Source organism: Cajanus cajan, chromosome 6, assembly GCF_000230855.2.
Source record: "Cajanus cajan strain Asha chromosome 6, NIPB_CcT2T_4, whole genome shotgun sequence".
Taxonomy (NCBI): domain Eukaryota; kingdom Viridiplantae; phylum Streptophyta; class Magnoliopsida; order Fabales; family Fabaceae; genus Cajanus; species Cajanus cajan.
Genome location: NC_138522.1, coordinates 29,077,159 through 29,100,814, shown reverse-complemented (window position 1 = coordinate 29,100,814; position 23,656 = coordinate 29,077,159). Strand labels below are relative to the sequence as shown.

The 23,656-nt window shown below is 40.0% G+C and overlaps 1 pseudogene; it reads left to right on the top strand.

Moving 5' to 3' along the window:
* Positions 1-2,046: 2,046 nt before the first annotated feature.
* On the top strand, positions 2,047-22,248 carry LOC109794102 (cold shock protein 2-like; annotated as a pseudogene).
* Positions 22,249-23,656: the final 1,408 nt, after the last annotated feature.

The following is a 23,656-nucleotide window of genomic DNA, read 5'->3' as shown; positions in this document are numbered from 1 at the left end:
TGCCTAGGATGTCAGAAGCACCGAAGCAGAGCCTGGAGAGGCGGTACTCACAGCTTCCAGCTTGGGCGGCAAGCGAAGCTAACCCTGGAGAGGGCAAACTCAACTGCCTAGGATGTCAGAAGCACCGAAGCAGAGCCTGGAGAGGCGGTACTCACAGCTTCCAGCTTGGGCAGCAAGCGAAGCTAACCCTGGAGAGGGCAAACTCAGCTGCCTAGGATGTCAGAAGCACCGAAGCAGAGCCTGGAGAGGCGGTACTCACAGCTTCCAGCTTGGGCGGCAAGTGAAGCTAAGCCTGGAGAGGCGGTACTCACAACTTCCAGCTCGGGCGTCGAGTGAAGTTGAGCCTGGAGAGGCGGTACTCACGCTACCAGAGTGTTCAGAAGCACGGAGGTATGCAGCTTCCGGCTCGGGCGACGAGCGAAGCAAAACCTGGAGAGGCTACTCAGCAATTTTCCACCGGAAGACACTACAAGTCGGAAGGATGGCCTTATTCCCCGGACAATTGGGTCAACTCCTTTACTTATCAACCGGTACACTAAAAGGCCGTTTGACTAAGTAAAGGGGGGGCAGCTGTAGACCCCTAAAATTGTCTGGGTCAGAAATAAGACTCGAAGACTCTCAAAGATCAAAGGAAAGTCAGCCAGAAGGACTCCCAGAAGACCATAGGATGACTATCTGTAGGTTTAGAGGTCTTAGAGTAGCCAAAAATAAGAAAGTGGGAGGTTTGGAGCTCAATACGGCCTCCTTGGAGTTCAGTACGGCCGTACTGCACATTTTGAACTACAATACGGCCGCACTGAACTCAATACGGCCGTATTGAAGTTTCTGAACTTCAATACGGCTGCATTGAATTCAATACGGCTGCACTGAACTTCAATACGGCTGCACTGAACTTCAATACGGTCGTATTAAGGTTTTTTGAACTTCAATACGGCCGTATTGAATTCAATACGGCCGTATTGTAGTTCAAAATTTCAATGTGGACCGTATTGACCCCCAGAGACCGTATTGAGCCTCATCCCTATAAATATGACGTCAATGGGACGTCATTCTACACTTTTACACACAGTTTTGACTCCCTCCTTGAGTATTCTGGGATTTTTGAGCAGTGTTCTGCCCTAGAAATCTCTCTAGGAGTCGATCCGACGAAGTTCTGGAATTCCGAGCATTTAGCTTGGAGATTCGAACCTAGTCGAAGGGAAATCCTCCGGATTTCCATACTTAAAATTTTATAGGAGGGAGCGAGCGGTCTTGTAGAGGGAGGGAACGCCAAAACGCTTCCCAATTTCTGTCAAGATATATAAGAAAGCACGCTTCAAAGGTTTATCTCTTTAAAGTCCCTTCTTTTACCGCTTTCTGTGTGTACATATTTAAACTGTCATCATGTAGATAGTTAATTTATAATCGCTTAGAATAAATAGGGGTAATTTAGTAATTTCACACTATTATTTTTAAATAATCTGTCATAGGGAACCCGAAAGGGGCGCTGTGGGGTGCTAACACCTTCCCCACGCGTAACCGACTCCCTTACCCGACTCTGGTTGTAATGGCCGAAGTCGATTTTTGAATCGATTGCCTTAAATCTCTTTTTCCAATGTTTTGAGTAAAACATTGGTGGCGACTCCATGAACCCTTCCTTTTTATGAAAACCGCAAATCCATGGAGGGTCCCGCTTGGGATTAACATGGATTGGTGAGCCTTTTAATAAAATTGCTCGTTTGACGAGGTCTCAGTTTGAGAATAAGTCATTCTAGCAATCCATATTTTTAAACAAACAAAAGAGTCCAACCATCCTTCGCGAATGCCGAAAGCCCGTTTCGGGCCGGTGGCGACACCCGCAAGAGGGCTGACCCTGTTTCCTGGCTTACCTTGGCCTGTACTGCGTTGCCGGTGTTTTGCTGAGAGCCAGAGGGTTGGTCCGTGCGAGCTCCCAAACCGCGACCTCTGCCTCGCCCTCGTCCATCGTAGCCTCCTCTGTGACCCTGCTGTCGTTGGACATATTAGCCGAGGTGACCTGCCTGGATGAGTTCTTCGATACGGTCTTGGATGTGCAGCACTCTTCAGTGGTGTGACCGTGGTTTTGGTGGTATTGGCAGTGTTTGGACTTGTCTGCACTGTTGGGAGTGTGACCTGGTGGTGGCAGGGTGAGCAGGTTGCTATTACTTGCCTCCTCCAGGATGTGAACTCGGGGCGTATTCAGGGGAGTGTAGAATTCGTATCTCCCCCCTTGCTTGTCCTAGCAGTTTTCTTGAACTGGCTATCATTGGTGACCTTCATCTTGTCTTTGTGGCCACTATCGGGTTTCGCTTGTGATTTTTCGCGAACCTAGTCACGGAAGGCAGAATGTTCTTCCATTTGGATGTACCTAGCAGCACGAGCACAGAGCTCGTCCATGTCACGAGGAGCTTCACGACATAGACTGTCGACGAACGGTCCAGGCTTGAGTGCCATGAGCATGGCGTGTAGGCCGACCTCGACATTTAGATTTTGGATCTTTATCGAGATGGTAGTGAATCGTTCCATGAACGTCCGGAGTGGTTCGTTGTCGCTCTGTCTGAGACTGGCCAGGTAGCTGACGTTATGTGATGAGGTCGGCTCGTCGCATACTGTGCTGTGAACCGTCTGACCAGGGTGCCGAAGCTGTCAATTGACTCGGCAGGTAGCTGGGTGTACCAGTTGAGCGCAGCCCCTTTGAGCGAACTCGGAAAGACCCTACACAGTATAGCATCCTCATTAGTATAGAGGTTTACCTGTGTGGTGTATAGATCAATGTGTTCGTCTGGGTCTGTCGTGCCATCGTAGCGATCGAGGTGGAGAGGTTTCCAGCCAAAGGGGAGGGGTGTCTCCATGATGCCATCCACAAAAGGATGACGGTAGAAAGTCGCCTGATTTCCCATGACGTGGGCAGGAGTGTTGCTGACATCATGTGCCGACCTGTTCGTCGGTACGTGAGACCGATGTGTGGCAGGCCTGGGACTCGGTGCCCTAGTCACTGTTGACAGTTGGGAAACCGAGTTCCCTTCCTCCTCATGCAGGTTACTCTATTGAGGGGGTTGATCAGAGGGATGTCGAGGGAGTTGGGCGCGAATACACTCGTTCTCGGCACATAGCGCCGCTAGGTCAGCCTCATTAGTGATACACATTGGGACTAGGTAGTTTCATGCTTAGAACGCATGCTTTGTAGATCGGCGACGTGTTGCTGCCGCATCTGCTCGACCTGCTCAATCAGTCTCCTCAATGCTGCTTCGTTATCCATGCTAGTTGCGTGATCTAGGTCGTCTGTTGCGCGTCTGCTATGGCTTCTGGTGAAAACCATAAGAGTGGCCGATAAGAGCTGTCTTGATCGGCCCCACGGTGGGCGCCAAATGTTCTTACCGGGGATCCGAGGTGGAGATGATCCCCTGGGTAAGGTCGGTGAGCCTCTTTCACTGGTACGTTTGTTGTTCCAAGATGGGGGTGGTACCTGCAAAAGAGACTTCGATGCTAAAGTTAGTGTTTGTGGGAATATGAGTCTCGTATAAGTAATGCACGTACCTTTGTGTGGATTAGGATTTTCTTGGGCCTTGGGCCTGAGATCAGTAATGATCTATTTAGGTAGAAGACCTCGTCTTGGCCGAGGTCACCGAGTGTGTGTGCGAGGTGCGCATCCGAGGTCATCCTGCACTGCAAAACCAAGTTGAAGCTCGACTTTGCGGTACGGATAATACACTAACAAAATATCCTTCACTCATAAAGATAGAAAAATTGTTTTTCATCCTTTAACACCACCCCAAGTGTTTGAAGATCAAAAAAAATAAAAAGAAAAAGAAATAAAGAAAGAAAAGAAAAAAACTTATTAGGGAAGGGTGAAGATGAAGGGGCCTCCTCTAAAGAACTTGTGACTATAGAGAGTTACTTTATCACCAAACAACCATTGAAAAATACTTTCTTTATTCATAAAGGTCTTAACTCTTACCCTAATACTACCACTAATCATGAAGTTGAGAATGAGAAACAAGATAATTTTCAAGAAAAGATTTCTCAACTTCAAGATATAGTGAAGAAGGAGTGGACTATTCCTAGTCCTACTTCTTATACTACTTACTTGGAGGTGCCTAAGAAAGATAGTTTTGTTGTTTTTAGGACTCTTCTTTCTTTAGTAGTCTTAATAAAGCACCCAATTTTTGGCTTATATTGTTTGATAGATACATCCTCCAGCGTTTCATATTCTATTTTTGATCTTTTGGGAAGCTCATTACCATTTGAACATAATTTTCCTCTTTCCTTATGGGACAAAAATAGTTTATATGAGTTTTCAAGACTCCCTAGGGCACTATATTTTCATGATTATCTAACAAGCAATAAAATCCAAAATTGTTTAGGGAGTTTTCTAGTAGCGTTTTCTTTAATTTTTAGGAAGCACCTAGGTCCTTATTTAGGGTTCCTTAGGCAAGATGCTTTAGTCTTTAGGAATAACTCTTTCCATTGTTATAGTTTTAGCTTTATCACATTTTTAGGATTTAGTTATATTCCTAGACTTTGCTTAGGAGTGGATCCTATCCCTACCTTTCGGGAGCTTAGTTTCATTAGTGTAAATTTCTTTGATAGGATATATAGAAGGATTCCTCTTAGGGTGCACATTCCTTTTCTACCATTTGAACATAACACCTCTTATACATGGTTTTTGGTTAATGTAGGTGATGATATCTATCATAGAGACCCTCTTTATTTGAGGACAAATCCCTTTCAAGGGGGAGGGTATGATGGAATCATGCTTATGAAGGCAATGGGTGACATCTTGAAGGAAACAACAGGAATGTGCTAGATATGAAGATTTGGCCCAGTCAAAGCCCAATAGGCCTGAGAGGCTTGGAAGGCCCAAGTGATTCCCACATAGGCCACACCTTGAGATAGCCTTTCTCTTATATTTTGAAAATATTAATATTAGCATAGGTTTCATATATTTTGGTCTTGTATATTGGACCACATAGAGTAGCATTTTTGGGCCATAGACTTATTGGGCCTAATTTTGGGCTTCATGGGCCTTTGGGCTTTTGGTACCCAATATTGGGCTCATTTTAATTCTTGTAATTTTTCCTTTTGATTGTATTTGCTTGGCCATTGTATTTAGGCCATTAGAATAGGAATTTAAAAGGAATAAGTATTAGACATGAATCATAGAATTGAAATTACATTTAAGAGTAATTAGAGTTACATTTTAGTCACATGTCTTGTGCCAAGGGTGGTTGCACATGTGATCACTTAGATGAACCCTAAATTACATTTAAATGTAATTAGGATTTCTAGAAAGGTGGTTTCCACATAGGAGAGCATAGTGGACATCCAATTTTGAATTCAAATTTGAATTTGAGTTCAAAATTGGCGCCTCTTGGAGCACATGGAGTTGGCGCCATTTTTCCCTTTGATCCATAGCCTATATATGCTATTTTCCTTTCAATATGTAATCACTTTGAATTATAATTGAGATTTCTGAAAATTCATTCAGCCAAGTCTCTCTCAAAGTCTCTCTCAAAAGTCCATAGCCTTAGCCTTAGGAATCCTAAATTCTAAGCTTAGTCCGTGGGCTTTCCTTTGAGTTTCTAGCTAGGATACTTCCATCTTAGCTTAGGAATTCAACCTTTTTGTTGCTTTTAAATCCTACTTCAATCCGGAGTCATTGTTCAAGGAAGAAGATCCGTGTTAGTGGAGAAGGAAAAGGAAGATCAAGCTTCACTTCACTTGCCTCCTCTGATGGAATCATGCTTTGGAGTGCAAGAGGTGACATACTCAAAGATCCAAGAGGAGTTGGCTAGACATGAAGGTTTGGGCCAGCCAGGGTCCAATGGGCCTTATGGGCCTGGGAAGGCCCAAGTTGAACTTTTCATGGGCCATAGTTTGTTATAGCTATTTTCATATGTTTTGTATACATCATGTTAGTATAGGTATCATATATTTTGGTCTTGTATTTTGGACCACATAGAGTAGCATTTTAGGTTTTAGGCTAGTTGGGCCTAGTTTTTGGCTTCATGGGCCTTTGGGCTTTTGGTACCCAATATTGGGCTCATTTTCATTCTTGTAATTTTTCCTTTTCATTGTAATTGTTGGACCAATATAATTAGGTCATTAGAATAGGAAAATACAAGGAATACTAAAGTATGCTAACTATGTTAAATTAGGTTTAATTTGGAAGTCATTTAAGTTACATTTGAGTCACATGTTTAGCACCTTGGGTGGCTGAACATGTGCCACTCAAATTAACCCTAAATGACTCTCAAATCACACCTAAATGCACTTTGGTACCTAAATTTTCGGACTTACACATGTGTACCAATGTTTGAATTCAAATTTCAAATTTGAATTCAAACTTTAGGCGCCATTTTGTGAACCTTAAGCTTAGGCGCCTAAGTGTCATAATTTCGGTGCATACTTAAGCCAATTCCTTCTCACTTTGTATTCATTTTGAATATTCAGAAATTTGAGAGCCATTGAGCCAAGTTTCTCCCTCAAAGTCACCGTGAATTCTCTATAGTTTTAGGAGTTCACCATTGTTCCTTCTCTTTGAAGTGAACAATCCATTGATGCTTGAGCTTGGATACTTCCTTCTAAGCTTAACCTCCTTCCATTCAAAAAATCTCCATCTACTTAAGCCTCCATTCCATTCGGTTTGCATCTCCATTGAAGAGGATCCGAGCTAGGTGAAGAATATGAGAAGAACTACATTCACTTTTCCTACCTTCTTCTATCAATTTTGGTATCAGAGCAAGGTTTCTTCAAGGAGATAAGTTCTTCAAACTTTTGTGTCCGTTTCTTGTGTTGTCTTTGCTGTTCTTGTTTGTCTTAATTGAGTTTCATTTTCGGATCTATATTGTTGATGTTCTTGTGTTCATAGATCCATTGTTGATTGTTCTTGAATTTCTCCTTCAATCAACTTGTTTAGGAACTATTTGCTTGTGCTTAATTTTGTTTCTCTTTGAGTCTCTCCATTCTTGTATGTGTCCGTGATTGGACTTCATGCATTGCATTAGATTTTGGTTTTGAATCTATGTTTTGTCTTAGAAGTTTGTGTTTAGTCTTTATATGTTGCAAATTCCTTGAATAGCATGTTTAACCTAGTTTTATTTTGAACTTTGTGTCTACATATTGCTCTCGGTTTTGCTTCTCTTTGCCTACCTATATGTGCTTTTCTTTTACCTTATTGTGTTCATAATTTGCTATTAGTTCTAGCAAATTTCTTTAGAGTTAGGTTTCTATTGTGTACTAAAGTTTTCAATTCACTTTCCTTTGAAAATCTCTTAAAAATTTTGTGACCTAAAATTTCAAGTGTTTAACCTACTTCTAGTGCACTTTTCTTGTGGATTCAAATTTTTTTTAAAAAAAGGAGGCTGAAAACAGAGGAAATACAGAGCCTAAAACAAAAGAATAGTTCCAAATTTCAAAAGAAAAAGAGTACAAAAAGGAATCCAAACCAAAACCTAAAGACTAGTGCACTAGTTTCTCATTTTCACTTGAATTTTGACCTAATTTTTGGCTAACTTGTAGTCTCGGTTTCTATAGATTGGAATCATAGAAAAATTTGAAACAAAAGGCAAATATACTCTCTGGACTCTTAACTTGAAACTGAAAAAAGAAAGAATAAAAAAAAAATAGAGAAAGCAAATTAAAAGGAAAAAGCCGAGAGATGTACATTGGTGAAAAACCTACTTGATTCCTTGTTATTATTTTGACTACTATTTTTGCTATACTTATCCAATTGCTTTCAAAATTTTTTTGTTTTGTTCATCTACTCTAGTACCTATCTAGGAACATTCCTAACTGAGTGCTAGCTTTATTTGGAGTCTTATTTTCCAGTTTTACTTGTTGAACCTCTTTGAGTCTTGTCATATATACATATTACTCTTAACTTTTGGTATAAGCTTTTCAAATTGTGTTTCTATTGCTTGTCTAGTTTTCTTTCAATAATTTCCCTGTGCTAGAAGTGGCCTCAAATCCTTTCTCAAGGATCAAGCATTTCTCAACAAAGAGTAGGAAAAGTTTGGACACTAAGACCTAAAAATTTGACCTAAATTAGTGACCAAAACTTCTCCTAAACTTCCTTCACTTGAGTGACCATTCCTTTCACCTTGTGAGGCAGCCACCATTAACCTCTTTTGTTGTGATTCTTTGCAGGTCCAGGAGCATCAAATTTGAGGATTAGTGGCGGATTAAGACACTTAAACAAGTGTTAGAAAAGTTGAACACAAAACCGTCACTAATTGGTCACCAAAACCGCCATTTATTGCTTTCTAGGCTAGTTTAAATTTTGCAATCTCTCTTGTATTTTAAAATCAATTTGTAAAGCTTGGAGGGAGTATTAAGAAGCTGGTCAGGTATATCTAACTCCTTGTTAGCATTCTCACGTGTAGTACTAGTGGAAGTGGCTTGAAAATTTCATATGTTTCAAGCTTCCACCTAGGGCAAACCGACTAGTTGATTATCCTTGCTTCCTTCAAGTGTTTGAACTTTAATTTTGTTTACTAAGTTGCTTAAATTCGTCTAGACTTGTGTAGATTTACTTGCTCACGTTTAGTTTAGTCTCAAAAACAAACAAATTGTGAAAAAGCATTCAAAATTTTTGTGAAAAGTTTTGGGGAATTGGAAGTACCATAAAGGAGTTTAGTGATTTCCACTTGAAAAGGCTTGGTTATTAAGTGGCTCTTTGTAGCTCACCTCCCTTGATAGTGCAACTTGTACACTTAGACTTCCAAGTGTTATTTTCATTCCTAGAAAATACCAAAAACATTTTATAACTTTTTGCATAGCATATAAAATCTTATTGCTTAATCATGAGTCAACATTCTCAAAGTAGTAGTGACTTTGAATCTCCTAAAAGTTTTAAAAGAATTGTCAAGGAGGTTGAGGCACTAAAACTTTGGAAGCATGATGAAATACTTCAAAAACAAAAAGAAAAACTTGAAAAGGAAGTATAAATCATGGCTTTAGAACAAGAGATTCAAAAGATTAAGCAACGAGAAGAAAAACTTTTGAAAAGATTAAATAAAAATAAAAGTCCAAAAGGTTCTTCTAGGAGCTCAACCAAGAGCTCTAATGATTCTCAAAATCAAGATAATGATGGTAGTATACAAATGGATGCTTACTATCAACCCCCACCTAGGAGAGTCATTGTCGCCACCCCGCCGAAACGGACATTGGCATTCGCGACGATGGTTGGACTCTTTTTAAGTTTTGAAAAATGGTGGATTGTTAGAACGACTTATTCTCAAACTGAGACCTCATCGAGCTAACAATTTTGTTTAAATGACTCTCACCAATCCATGTTAATCCCAAGCGGGACCCTCCATGGATTAGTGGTTTTCGCAAAAAGAAGGGGTTCTTGGAGTCGCCACCAATGTTTTACTCAAAACATTGGAAAAAGATATAAGGCAATTGATTTTCGCAAATCAACTTCGGCCATTACAACCAGAGTTGGGTAAGGGAGTCGGTTACGTGTGAGGAAGGTGTTAGCACCCCACAACGCCCCTTTCGGGTTCCCTATGACAGATTATTTCATAAATAATAGCGTAAAGTTACTAAATTACCCCCATTTATTAGAAACGATTATAAGTAAAATATTTACATGATGAAAGCTTTAAACGTGTAATGCAACAATCAAAAAGCGGTAAAAGAAAGGATTTTGGGAATAAACCTTTGAAGCGTGCTTTTATATATTCAAAACGAAGTTTAGGAGGCTTTTTGGCGCTCCTTCCCACTACACGTCCGCTCGCTCCTTTCCCTAAAGATAATTTTTACTATGGAAATCAAAGAGATTTCCCTTCGACTTGTTCGAGTCTCAAGCTAATGGCTCATGACTCAAGAACTTCGTCGGATTGGCTCTCGGAGAGACTTCTAGGGCAGAGAATAGCTCAAAAACCCAAGAATACTCAGCACGAGGGTCCAGAAGTGTGGGAAAAGTGTGGAATGACGTGCAAATGACGTCCTATTTATAGGATTGAGGCGCAATACGGCCTGGGAGGTCAATACGGCCCGTACTGGGTTTTTGAACTACAGTACGGCCGTATTGAATTTGGTACGGCCGTACTGAAGTTCAAAAACTTCAGTACGGCCGTATTGAGTTCACTACGGCCGTATTGCAGTTTAAATGGCTCAGTACGGCCGTACTGAACCTCTAGGAGGGTGTATTGAGCTCCAATCCTCGCACACCCTTATTCTAAGCTACTCTAAGACTTCTAGACCTACAAAGAATCATCCTAGGGTCTTCCAGGAGTCCTTCCGGCTGACTTTCTTTCGGTCTTCGAGAGTCTTTGAGTCTTATTTCCGACTCGGACAATTTTAGGGGTCTACAGCTGCCCCCCCTTTACTTAGTCGAACGACTTTTTGGTGTACCGGTTGACAAGTAAAGGAGTTGACCCAATTGTCCGGGGAGTAAGCCATCCTTCCGACTTGTAGTGTCTTCCGGTGGGAAAATTGTTGAGTGGCCTCTCCAGGTTGAGTATTAGTCGTCGCCTCTCCAGGCTCGTGCATACCTCGGTGTTTCTGACAACCTCGGTAGCGTGAGTTTGCCCTCTCCAGGGTCTGCATGCCTCCGTGTTTCTGACGACGTTGGCAGCTGCATACCTCCGTGTTTCTGACGATGTCGGTAGCTGAGTATTAGTCGTCGCCTCTCCAGGCTCGTGCGTACCTCAGTGTTTCTGATCACCTTGGCAGCTGAGTATTAGTCGTCGCCTCTCCAGGCTCGTGCGTACCTCAGTGTTTCTGATCACCTTGGCAGCTTGAGTTTGCCCTCTCCAGGGTCTACATGCCTCCGTGTTTCTGACGACGTTGGCAGCTGCATACCTCCGTGTTTCTGACGATGTCGGTAGCTGAGTATTAGTCGTCGCCTCTCCAGGCTCGTGCATACCTCGATGTTTCTGACAACCTCGGTAGCTGCATACCTCCGTGTTTCTGACGACGGGGTAGCTGAGTATTGGTCGTCGCCTCTCCAGGCTCGTTGCATACCTCGGTGTTTCTGACAACCTCGGTAGCTGCATACCTCCGTGTTTCTGACGACGGGGTAGCTGAGTATTAGTCGTTGCCTCTCCAGGCTCGTGCATACCTCGGTGTTTCTGACAACCTCGGTAGCTGCATACCTCCATGTTTCTGACGACGGGGTAGCTGAGTATTGGTCTTCGCCTCTCCAGGCTCGTTGCATACCTCGGTGTTTCTAACAACCTCGGTAGCGTGAGTTTGCCCTCTCCAGGGTCTGCGGTTTGCCCTCCCCAGGGTTGCATACCTCCGTGCTTCTGGTCACTTTGGTAGCGTGAGTTTGCCCTCTCCAGGGATGCATACCTCCGTGCTTCTAGTCACTTTGGTAGCGTGAGTTTGCCCTCTCCAGGGATGCATACCTCCGTGCTTCTGGTCACTTTGGTAGCGTGAGTTTGCCCTCTCCAGGGATTTGTGATGATTTTGTCTCCACAGTCCACGATGCTGTTTCGACGGTTGTTTTTGATTTTGGTGCCGCTGAGGGCTGGATAACGCAGGGATCCGTCTAGGGGATGTGCAGTTACTCATAGGTTCTTGTGTCCCAACTTTCCATTGCGTAGTTGGTGCCCTCTGGGGAAATTCTGATTCCTTGGGGATGCAGACACAAAGATGCTCTTTCTGAGGTGAGCGATGCCTTATGATTGGCTGACGTCCTTTCGACGTAGGTGGAGTATCCCGGTTATCCTTATTCGGGTGACTCTTTTGATTTTCTGGTTTTGTTGCCTCTGCGTAGGCTGTTATCCTGGGGGATTCTGTCGTATTGATCTTGATTGGCCTCTTCTGTTAGGCGGATTATCTTGACGTTCAGTTTTTTGGTTGAATACCGAATTCCGCTTGGGGAATGGGTATTGATCTTTTTGGATTTTCCTTTTTTGGAGGAGTGCCTCTGAGTAGGCGAATGGGGATTGAGGATCTTATGTATCCCAGAGTATTATTTAGAAAGCCTCTTCAGGCTTAGCTTCACTCGTCGCTCGAGTTGGAAAGCTATCTTCCACTGAGGAAGTCTAAGTCCTTTGACTCGGATATTTTGTTTGGATGATCATGCTTCCATTGGGGAATCTTGCTAATCTTGCCCTGATAGCTTTCACTGGGAATTCGGCCCAAGAGTGCAAGCTGAGATGTCTCTGGGGAGTATTATTTCGGCAAGCCTCTCCAGGCTCAGTTATTCTGTACGATTTGTTGGATTTTCTGAATTTTTGCCTTTTTTGTCGATTATTCGGCTTTTTCTGTTGGCTGCTGTCATACACAAGAAATTTTTCCTATTTTCTATTTTATGCGACTGCCTCATGATAAGGTCTTTGAATGTGCAACTAATGTGGTGGACGTTATGGCCAATACGGCCGTATTCATTTCAGTACGCCCGTATTGAGTTGAAAATTTGTTCATAACCCTAATTTTAGTACGGGCGTACTGAACATGGTACGGGCGCATTGTTTTTTCTGAAGTTTATTTTTTTTTTTTTTCAATAAACAAAGAATAAGTGATCTTCCAGTACACCTATCATCTGTATGCATGTATGCGGTATGATGCACCTAATTCTATTTGATTTATTTTTCAAAAGAATTAACCGATGCGTTTCTTTGCTTGGATTTTTGCCATTCCTCTAGACGGGCTGTGCGCTGCCGATTTCTGTAACCGAGGAATGATGCGTGTTATATCGGGATTGGTGTCATCAACCCAGTGATCATTCCCTTCCTTTAGAAGATGTATTAACCTTCCTATTGACCACTGTATCTCCATGTTTCCACTAGATTATTCTAAAATCGTTTGGGACAAGAGAAAAGAAGGGAAAGGTATTTTTGTTCAAAAGTTTGTGTTTTAGAGGGGATTATTTATTGTTTTTAAAACGGTTTTTGTAAGAATGGCTGGCCAAGGTAGGCTCATGTGTTTAGGCTTGTTTGATTAAACACTTATGAAGTTAAGAAAGTCTTGTTATTGACGTTGTGATTCGACAACTTAGATAGTTTCCCTTGAACCTTTCTTTTTGAATTCAGCTCATGGTACCATCATGGATTTCTTTTGCTTTTTGATTGTCCTTATTTTTTGCCTAAAACACCCTTTTGTGGCGTCTCAGCGGACCTTTGTTTTTGTTTATTTTTGCAACCCTAATTTTTGCCTAGGTCACCCTTTCGTGGGATTCCTAGCGGGTTCTTTGCTCTTATTTTTGCGCAGCCCCCTTTTTGGGTTTCTTGCCGAGCTTTTTTTTGTTTTTATGATTTTTGTTTTTAAAGGATTTCTTTTTTATCCATGATGGCACTTGTCGAGGCCAAGGAAAGGTGCTCCAAGTTGTCGCGCACACTTCCACATAAAAATGATGCGGGTTTATTGTTATTAAGACGATTTTAACCTCATTCATGCTTATTCAAACAGGGTTAAAATAATGTGGTCTAGAAATTTATTGCAAGCAAGAAAAGAAGCAATAAGAACTAATAAAGAATGATTTTATTATAATTCTAGCGGAAACATGTGCCCTATCGAGGCTCGGGGGTCGGGCTGTCCCCGAGGAGTAATCTCTAACAGTCATCAGGTCTATACATCCCTATCGGAAGGAGAAGAGCACTTGATGACGACGACCGGCCTTGACGCTTGTGAACCGGCCTTCCTAAAGATCTGGCTTAAAGAACGTCGAGAAGGATCTTGGTTCCTCTTCGTCCTTTGATCTTTATTAGGGTTGTATCCTAACCCTTGTTTCCCCGGATTATCCTTAATAATGGGTAGCTCGGGAATTCCTTGGGAATCCTTGCCAAGTCCTTGTCCAGGCAAGTATCCGTTCTTGGTGAGCATGTAGGCTACCTTCTTCATTTCTCGGGGAAACGTTTCGACATTAGCAATCTCCAATGCTTGGAAGGCGGTCTCTAGAGCTTCCTCTGCTGCATCCACGTAAGGTATGGCAGATGGCTTGTTGATGAGTATCTCATCTTCGGCTTGTACGGTCACCAGCTTGTCACCCACTATGAATTTGACTTTCTGGTGGAGCGTAGAGGGAACAGCTTTCGCATCATGAATCCAAGGTCGGCCGAGGAGACAGCTGTACACGGGAGTAATGTCCATCACTTGAAATTCGACATTAAAGATGGTGGGTCCAATTTGGATTGGAAGATTAATTTCTCCCACCACCTCTCTTTTAGAACCGTCGAAAGCTCGGACGATCATGTTGCTCGGGCGCATTTGGATTCCCTTGATTGCCACTTGATCAAATGTTCTTTTTGGCATCACATTCAAGGAAGATCCATTATCCACCAAGACTTTAGCGATGTGATATTCCTTGCACTTTACAGAGATGTGCAAGGGCTTGTTGTGGTTCGGTCCCTCAGCGGGGATTTCTTCATCGGTGAAAGTGAGGTGATCATTAGCCGTGATGTGACTAACAATCCCCTCAAATTTGTCTTGGGAGATAGTGTGCGACACGTATGCCTCGTTCAAGACTTTCAACAGAGCTTGTCGATGCGATTCGGAGCTTAGGATCAACGACAACAGAGTAATCTTTGCTGGCGTCTTATGAAGTTGATCCACGATGGAGTACTCGCTCTGTCGGATATATTTTAACAGCTCATCAGTCTCCTCCTCGGATTCCTTATTTTCCTCATTTTTTTCTTTTTCTTTTTCCTTTCCTTTAGTCTTGGGAGCTTTATCATGAAGATCTTCGGGAGTGTAGATCCTGCCACTCCTAGTCATGCCCCCAAGTCCAGCGATGTTAGAGATATCGCTGTCGACAGAAGAATGGATGTCGTATATCCATGGCACAGCTTTATTCGATTCGTAGGGGAAAGGTCTTGGAGCAGTGATCTTCAACGGTGTCGGACCTTCCCCTTTATTCGTCTTGATTACCAACAACAGAGTTGATGTGCGTTTGCTTGGCGCGGTTGTTGGCTTACACTTAATAACAAACGGCGTGCGATCCATTCTGAACATACGCATCGATTAATCCTTTCTTTTTATTAATGTTATTAATGAATTACTAGGAGAGATGTATGCAATGTACTCCCCTAGATCCCTCCATGATCTTCGATAAGAATGCATGATATGAGATGATGGCGTTGAATATGCATGCATTGTGTTTATTCTACTAAGCATTATCATGTTTTCGGGATGTTCCTAAGATGATGCATGATATTGCTTGGTTTGGATAAATAATTTTTTTCTTTTTTTGGGTATTTTGTTTTTTGTATTTTTTCGGGTGAAAAGGGAAACTACCTACATGAATGTGATGAGGGTAGATGTTAACACCATGTAATGGAAGATTCTTATTCCTATTTATTCTTATTTTAAAAGGGAATGTTGTATGTTTAAAGAATGCAATGTATGCTCAAACAATGTCACATAAACAATTCACTCATCCACGAACAGTCACGAGCGAATCACGAGGTAGGGGTATCCTGCAGACAAGTGCATAATCAAGGAGGTTCTAACTGTTCTCACCGGTCCAAGGCCCCCAAGGTGCCCCCATTATAGGGACCCAATTCCTCTCGTCGTAAGTCGATGGAAAGCTCCAACGCACTATCGGACTCAAGTTCATGGTTTTCACCTTGAGTGATGCTTTCCGACAACGGTCTACGGGCACCTATAGACCCATTCGACAACCGGCCGTACTAACATCCACTCCCTATGGCTTTCCACTCATGCCCCCGGGTATAGAGGGAACTGTTGTGTGCAAAGGTTCGTGTGCAGTTTCTATTTCAAACAATTGCGAAAATTTAAACATCCAACAGTTATTAAAGCCAATTAGGTAAAACGTATTATCATACAAGCGAGGGGTAATGAAGTAATTTTGAACTATCATTTTAGAAATAATCCATCACTAAATGGAACTGACTCTCGAGGCTTCCCCAGCGGAGTCGCCATCTGTCGCCACCCGCCGAAACGGACATTGGCATTCGCGACGATGGTTGGACTCTTTTTAAGTTTTGAAAAATGGTGGATTGTTAGAATGACTTATTCTCAAACTGAGACCTCATCGAGCTAACAATTTTGTTTAAATGACTCTCACCAATCCATGTTAATCCCAAGCGGGACCCTCCATGGATTAGTGGTTTTCGCAAAAAGAAGGGGTTCTTGGAGTCGCCACCAATGTTTTACTCAAAACATTGGAAAAAGATATAAGGCAATTGATTTTCGCAAATCAACTTCGGCCATTACAACCAGAGTTGGGTAAGGGAGTCGGTTACGTGTGAGGAAGGTGTTAGCACCCCACAACGCCCCTTTCGGGTTCCCTATGACAGATTATTTCATAAATAATAGCGTAAAGTTACTAAATTACCCCCATTTATTAGAAACGATTATAAGTAAAATATTTACATGATGAAAGCTTTAAACGTGTAATGCAACAATCAAAAAGCGGTAAAAGAAAGGATTTTGGGAATAAACCTTTGAAGCGTGCTTTTATATATTCAAAACGAAGTTTAGGAGGCTTTTTGGCGCTCCTTCCCACTACACGTCCGCTCGCTCCTTTCCCTAAAGATAATTTTTACTATGGAAATCAAAGAGATTTCCCTTCGACTTGTTCGAGTCTCAAGCTAATGGCTCATGACTCAAGAACTTCGTCGGATTGGCTCTCGGAGAGACTTCTAGGACAGAGAATAGCTCAAAAACCCAAGAATACTCAGCACGAGGGTCCAGAAGTGTGGGAAAAGTGTGGAATGATGTGCAAATGACGTCCTATTTATAGGATTGAGGCGCAATACGGCGTGGGAGGTCAATACGGCCCGTACTAGGTTTTTGAACTACAGTACGGCCGTATTGAATTTGGTACGGCCGTACTGAAGTTCAAAAACTTTAGTACGGCCGTATTGAGTTCACTACGGCCGTATTGCAGTTCAAATGGCTCAGTACGGCCGTACTGAACCTCTAGGAGGGTGTATTTAGCTCCAATCCTCACACACCCTTATTCTAAACTACTCTAAGACTTCTAGACCTACAAAGAATCATCCTAGGGTCTTCCAGGAGTCCTTCCGGCTGACTTTCTTTCGGTCTTCGAGAGTCTTTGAGTCTTATTTCTGACCCGGACAATTTTAGGGGTCTATAGTCATTAAAGAACACAAAGTGAGGGAATCAAGGATTGATCTCCCTTACTTTCATGGAAAAGAAGATATGGATGCCTACTTGGATTGGGAAATGAAAGTGCAGCAAATCTTCACTTGTCACCAAGTAGGTGAAGAAAGAAAAGTTCCCTTGGCCACCTTAGCTTTCCAAGGACAAGCTATGTATTGGTGGACCTCCTTAGAGAGAGAGAGAAGACTTCACAATGACCCTCCAATCACTTATTGGAATGAGTTGAGGAGTGCTATGAGAAGAAGGCACATACCTTCTTATTATAGTAGGGAGCTTATGGATAAGCTCCAAAGACTCCAACAAAAGAATATGAGTGTTGAGGAGTATAGACAAAAGATGGAGTTGTATCTCATGAGGGCTGGCATAAGGGAAGAGGAAAGATTGACCATTGCTAGGTTTTTAAGTGGTCTAAATTTTGATATAAGAGATAGAGTTGAGTTACTCCCTTATAGGGACCTTGATGATTTGGTCCAACTTTGTATAAGGGTGGAACAACAAAATTTGAGAAAAGGAAAAACTCAAACTAACTCTTATATCAAGAATGACTACAAGAGAGAGGGTCAATATGACTCTTCTAAAAACTCTAGTAAGGGTCAAGAAAAAGAAATAAAAAAAGAAAATAATAAAAATGTTGTCACTTCTAGTAGTAAAACTAGTGACATCAAATGCTTTAAATGTCTTGGGAGAGGCCATATAGCTTCTCAATGTCCAACTAAAAAGGTCATGATTTTGAGAGGACAAGACATTTATAGTAGTCTTGATGAATCTAGTTCTACCACTTCAAGTGGTAGTGAGACTAGTGAGGAAGATCCTAAAATTGAAAAGTTGTATCCTATGGATGGTGATCTTCTTATGATCAAAAGGCTTCTTGGAAGCCAACCTTGTCCCACTTCACTATCTCAAAGAGAGAACATCTTTCACACAAGATGTTTAGTTTCTAAAAGAACTTGTTCTCTCATTGTTGATAGTGGATCATGTTCTAATTGTTGTAGTACAAGGTTGGTTAACAAGTTAGCCCTTACTACCATTCCTCACCCTCGCCCTTATAAACTTCATTGGCTCAATGAAGGTGAGGAATTGGAGGTGAATCAACAAGTGAAGGTCAAGTTTTCTATAAGGGATTATAAAGACAAAGTTTTATGTGATGTGATCCCTATGGAAGCTTGTCATATTTTGCTTGGTAGGCCATGGCAATTTGATAAACAAACTATACATGATGGCCTTACTAACAAAATAACCTTCACTCATAAAAATAAGGAAATTGTTTTTAATCCTTTAACACCACCCCAAGTGTTTGAGGATCAAAAGCAAATGAAAAGAAAAAGAAATAAAGTAAGAAAAGAAGGAAAGAGTGTGGAAGAAGGGGATTCCACTAAAACCTTTGTGACCAAGGAGAGTTATTTTATGACCAAACAAGACTTGAAAAGAACTCTCTTTATTCATAAAAGTTTTGACTCTTGTCCTAATGCTGCCACTTATCTTAGAGTTGAGAACGAAAAACAAAATAAATTTCAAACCAAGAATTCTCAACTTAGAGATATAGTGAATAAGGAGTGGACTATTCCTAGTGTTACTCCTTATACTACTTCCTTGATGGTGCACAAGGAAGGAAGTATTTCTTTAAATTTAATAAAGCACCCAATTTTCGGTTTACATTGTTTAGTAGATACAACTTGTAATAATCTATATTCTATCTTCCCTACAAGACAAAAATAGATTATATGACTATGAGTATCTAATAAACAATCAAATCCAAAATTGTTTAGGACGTTTTTTAGTAGTATTTTCTTTATATTTTAGGAAAAGCCTAGGATACCATTTAGGGTACTTTAGGCAAGATATTGTAGTGTTTAAAAATCAGTCTTTTCATTGTCTTAGTCATAGTGTTCTTACATTTTTAGGTTTTACTTCTAGGTTATGCTTAGAAGAGGAGCCTATTTCTAGAGAGTCTAATATTTTATCTTTCTTTAGGTTAGATACTAGGACTCCTCTTAGGATCCATGATCTTTTCTCTTACCATGTTACTTCTTATTCCTTGCATGTTTTATATGTAGGTGTTAATTTTTCTTCTTCCATTCATCCTCGATATTTGAGGACAAATCCTTTTCAAGAGGGAGGGGATGATGGAATCATGCTTTGAAGTGCAAGAGGTGACATACTCAAAGATCCAAGAGGAGTTGGCTAGACGTGAAGGTTTGGGCCAGCCAGGGCCCAATGGGCCTTATGGGCCTGGGAAGGCCCAAGTTGAACTTTTCATGGGCCATAGTTTGTTATAGCTATTTTCATATGTTTTGTATACATCATGTTAGTATAGGTATCATATATTTTGGTCTTGTATTTTGGACCACATAGAGTAGCATTTTAGGTTTTAGGCTAGTTAGGCCTAGTTTTGGGCTTCATGGGCCTTTGGGCTTTTGGTACCCAATATTGGGCTCATTTTCATTCTTGTAATTTTTCCTTTTCATTGTAATTGTTGGACCAATGTAATTAGGTTATTAGAATAGGAAAATACAAGGAATACTAAAGTATGCTAACTAGGTTAAATTAGGTTTAATTTGGAAGTCATTTAAGTTACATTTGAGTCACATGTTTAGCACCTTGGGTGGCTGAACATGTGCCACTCAAATTAACCCTAAATGACTCTCAAATCACACCTAAATGCACTTTGGTACCTAAATTTGCGGACTTACACATGTGCACCAAAGTTTGAATTCAAATTTCAAATTTGAATTCAAACTTTAGGCGCCATTTTGTGAACCTTAAGCTTAGGCGCCTAAGTGTCATAATTTCGATGCATACTTAAGCCAATTCCTTCTCACTTTGTATTCACTTTGAATATTCAGAAATTTGAGAGCCATTGAGCCAAGTTTCTCCCTCAAAGTCACCGTGAATTCTCTCTAGTTTTAGGAGTTCACCATTGTTCCTTCTCTTTGAAGTGAACAATCCATTGATGCTTGAGCTTGGATACTTCCTTCTAAGCTTAACCTCCTTCCATTCCGAAAATCTCCATCTACTTAAGCCTCTATTCCATTCGGTTTGCATCTCCATTGAAGAGGATCCGAGCTAGGTGAAGAATAGGAGAAGAACTACATTCACTTTTCCTACCTTCTTCTATCATCCTCCCATCATATATGGTATGATTTTTCTGTTTTCCATTTAAGAATATTCAAAGCAAAGAAGCAAAGTCTGACGAAAAGCCTGCCCCCTGTTACTTGAGGGATGGTATTTTGGAAGGAAAAACTAATTTTATATTAGGAGGTAAGCTCTAATACAATGCATCCCTTGTATTTGAAGGCATAAAACTAGATTTGAGAACCTAACAACACAACAACGACTTAGTAGAAAGTTCTTTAGTGCATTTAGACAACTATGTAACTACAACTGATACAGACCAAGAACTCCAAAGTGATTCAATTACCCTGCCTTTTGAGTTGGGCTTAAATTATCCTCATCTTCACACTTATCCTGATAATCTTGTGCAAATCTGTCCAAAACATGCAACTCATGGTATAATTCCTGAGGCCATCAAAATTAGTTTTCCATTTTTTTTCAGAATTAATTCACATAAATAAAATGAACAAATATATATATGCATGAGAAGATGACACACAATGAGCAATAAATAAATTCCCCCTACCTCAATTTATTTCATAAAATGATAAAATCATCAATTTACAAGTAAATATATAATATTTCTACAATTATATATGATGCTATATTCTTTCAATAGGATCAATTATTCAATCATCTAAAAAAGAAATTCCAGTCAAGCATCCCCTTTGTTTTATTCCAAAACATTCATGTTATCATGAAGTAGTAGTAAACTACTCATATATTTGAAGTCCAATTTATTAGATTACAAGGTTTACAACAAGTGGTGATCATGGAAATCATAACACCCACAGATTAGTATAAAGCTAAAAGTAGTTGAACCTGAATATAGTAATTCCAATTGACTTCATATATAAACATTGTTTCACATAAGAGACATAAATTAGGAATAGAGAAAGTGAGGAATACAAAGAAAACCCCATATGTAATTGATATGTAACACAAGTACAAGAAAAGTAGTGAAACATGTTCAAATCAATTTCCACAAGAAGACAAAATGTAATTAAACCCAACTGAATAACAAAATGTAGCAACATAGAAGATGAGATATTTGATCCACAAATCAAGACTTTTATTTTTCTACAGCCATCAAAATAAAGGTAATTAAATTCTCAGTCCAACACGAACAAATTGCACATAGAATTGCATGTTGTTAACATTCTACACACATAAAAACTTCAAGTTCATCTTTAGATACCTTATGGAAATATTGCCAAAAAAAATTGCACTTTTGAATGGGATACGTTTTCCCCTTATCAGCCAGCACCCACATTTTGTGCTTAATGTCTTGTGCGCCCACGCATCTGAAACCAACAAAAACTCAAACATATCAACAAATACACAAAACCCAGCACCCGCGCATCTCAAATCAACACCCAACACACAAAACCCTAAAATCAACCATTTAAAACAAAAACTCACCGAATCTAATCCATAATTCAACACAACATATCAAGAAAATACGAAACATGATAGGTAAAAAAAGAGAAGATAGATGGGATTAGCAACGGTGGCCATTTAGAATCAACAACAAAATTTGGTTCCATATATGATGTCAAATCGAGAAACAGAAAACCTAACTTGAAATCTGAATCGAGAGTCATCGTTTAATGATTCCAGATATGATACCAAGGGATTTGGATTCATAACCCTCGGTGATGGGACCGAGGATCTCTTCGTTCATCAATTGCAGATTCGATCTGACGGATTCTGAAGCCTCACCGAGGAGGAGTCTGTCGAGTTCGCCATTGAGTCTGACTCTGACGGTCGCGCTAAGGCGGTCGAGGTCATCGACCCCGACGACTCCAACGTTCAGGGATCCAGGTGCAGTGGTGATGGTGGCTATGGCGGAGGTGGCTATGGTGGAAGAGGCGATGGCGGTGGTGAAGGCATTTACAACTGTGGTGAGTCTAGTCATAGGGCTAGGGATTGCTTTCAGGGAGGTAGTGGAAGAGGCAGCGATAGTGGAGGGAGGTATGGCGGAGGGGATGGTGGAAGGTATGGTGGAGGAGTGGCAGCGACGGTGTTGGAAACTGCTACAATTGTGGAGAATTGGTGCATTTTGCAAGGGATTGCCCAACATGTGCTCGTTGAATGGCTAATAATTCATAAATAATGCGTAAAATGGCTAATAATAATGTACTTTTACATCGTTTCTTATTAAAACCGATGTAGAATAGTGTACTTTTACATCATTTCTTATTAAAACCGATTTAAAATGGCTAATAATTCGTAAATAATTACAAAATTTCCACCACACCTTTTTTTTACATCAGTTATTGAACAATCGATGTAGAAGACCCAATGTAAAATAGTATTTTTGTAGTAGTGAATTATTCCAATTATAATGCAATAATTTCAGGCAACAACAACAATCATACAATCAACAAATTTTTGATCATCAAACTTTCTTTACCTCTTACATTTTTAGCTGAGAATAGAGGAAAAAGAAGAGGAAGAACTCCATACATCTCTGATTCAAGATTTCTAGCTTTAGAAGCTTGAATCACCAAGTCAACCTCTCATATTAGTTGTAGGGAAGGGTGAGGAAAGGATTTCAACAAAAAAAGAGGAGGAAGAAAGTTTCTAGTCCCAAAGACGTTCTCTCTAACTTCTCTCTAATTTTTCTTAAAATATGAACTTGTGAGTTCATATCTTAGGAAAAACATTATAAACCCTTACTCTAGCTAACCCAATTAACTCTAACCAAAACTAATTTAGAAATAACTTAACTGTTAGAGTCCCTTGACAAACCCCCTTTTGTTACCATCCCCTTCCATCCCAAAGTTATAAAACAACATCAAGAACAACAAAACAATAATTTAATCACATAATTATATTCAAAACCTAAAATATAAAATATTATATTATATATAATTAAATAATATATATATATATATATATATATTTTGAGTCATAAATTAACACACCAACTTATATTTAATTATATATATAAATAAATAAAAGAGTCCAACCAAAAATTAATATAATAATTTATAGAAATCAAATTAAATTTCGTATTCTATTCAAATATCAAACTCATAATATGTTATGATATTAACCTTTAATATATTACCTTCATTCAGATTCCTAATGTATCGTCCAGATAGATAATACTCACAAATTAACTTAACGGATAATAATAAGTTTTATACTAAATTTTTTTATTAGTTTTATTTTTTATTCATAAGTTTTACGCTAATTTAAATGTTGAATAAGATAATTTTAATACATTTTTTTCTATATATTATTTATTGTATTATTTAAAATTATTATAATCACAAAATTTTATAAATTTTATTCAAATTTAATGAAATTTTACTCATGATTTAATAAATTTTAATAACTTTTTTCGATGCTGAAGCATAGTAAAAATATATCGTTAACATTTTTGTGTGTGTATTATTGGCATTCTTTTGTTTTCATAATATATCATCAGTTAATTATTTGGATTTTAACATTACCGACATAATGGATGTAGAAGCCAACATATATATCGACG